General features: G+C 46.9%; 1 protein-coding gene across 1 annotated transcript in view; it reads right to left on the reverse strand.

Annotated features, from left to right (window-relative positions):
* The window catches only part of LOC122547627 (annexin A2-like), a gene marked incomplete at its 3' end in the record, with an annotated part of 24,971 nt that extends 24,138 nt beyond the window's left edge, over positions 1-833 (reverse strand). The window contains exon 1 of the mRNA XM_043686230.1: positions 732-833. The remainder of the gene's footprint in view (positions 1-731) is intronic.
* Between the last annotated feature and the right edge of the window lie 394 nt (positions 834-1,227).

Below are 1,227 nucleotides of genomic sequence, written 5' to 3' on the forward strand. Positions count from 1 at the left end.
CACGCAGGACACTGATGACCCTCGTTGGACACACAATGACCCACGCAGGACACTCAATGACCCACGCAGGACACTCAATGAACCACACAGGACACTCCCTGACCAACGCAGGACAGTCAATGACCCACACAGGACATTTACTGACCCACACAGGACACTCCGGACCAACGCAAGACACTCATGACCCACTCAGAGACACTGTTACCACACTCCACCCCCCCACGCTCAGGAACTCTGTTACCCCAACCAGCTCACTGAGTGTCCTCAGTCAACCAATGCCATTCGAACAACTGAGGAGCCTAAATGATAGTTGCAGTAATACAGTGAGCCACACACAAGTCTCTGCTACAGCCCAGAAGCTCTTGAATAGTTGAAGGTGTGGGACAATCTTACAGCCATTAACGCCCCAGATTTATCCCTTAGGTTCTGCAGTACAGAACATTGTTAAACACTGGCACCAGGCCAGAGGGTGCAGCCTTCACAACATAACTTTAATCACATATTTTACATTTCCAGATCAAGAACTAAGATTGACAGTTAGTTTGCACATTTTTCACAAGTTCTCAAACTGGTCGGAAAAGTACAACTCCGAAAGTTTGATTTGTTTGCACACTTGACAATGGTCTGGACAAATCAATAAATGCTGCTTTTTCACCCTCCCTCGTTTAATTGCATTGCTGTATAATTTGTCCTGGATTCTATTGTAACAAGGGAGAGAATGACTGACTTACCTGCCCGCTCAGTCACTGTACGGGGACTAACTTCACTGCAGCTCTAGGGTGTGGTTTTTAAACACCAGCTGACTTACAGCCACATCAACGCTCTGTTTCCCCACCCCTCCAACACCCAGCCTTACCCACAGCACCGAAACAGTTCCTTTTCCATCGAACTAATGAGCCTGAAGGTGGTCTATACCCCAAACTAACACAATCCCTCCAGTAAATGCTGCTTCAAAAGGTGTAATATGTCCTTCCCAAAAACCACACAGAATCCCACTGATGTGGAGCAAAAAGGATCAATTTGCAGCACCTCCAGTGGCAAATGATTCACATTCATCTTCTCCTGTCCCTCCCCCATTCTCTTAGATTTGTTGCTGAGCCCCTCACTGTTTCAATACGTTTGACAACTAGCTGCTCTGATTGTTCCTGAGTAAATCTCCATACCCCCTGGTCAATTATAAAACCACAACACTGTTGCTCATAGCTTGAACTTCAGGCAGGCGCAGGA

The sequence above is a fragment of the Chiloscyllium plagiosum genome, unplaced genomic scaffold (genome assembly GCF_004010195.1).
Source record: "Chiloscyllium plagiosum isolate BGI_BamShark_2017 unplaced genomic scaffold, ASM401019v2 scaf_1808, whole genome shotgun sequence".
Taxonomy (NCBI): domain Eukaryota; kingdom Metazoa; phylum Chordata; class Chondrichthyes; order Orectolobiformes; family Hemiscylliidae; genus Chiloscyllium; species Chiloscyllium plagiosum.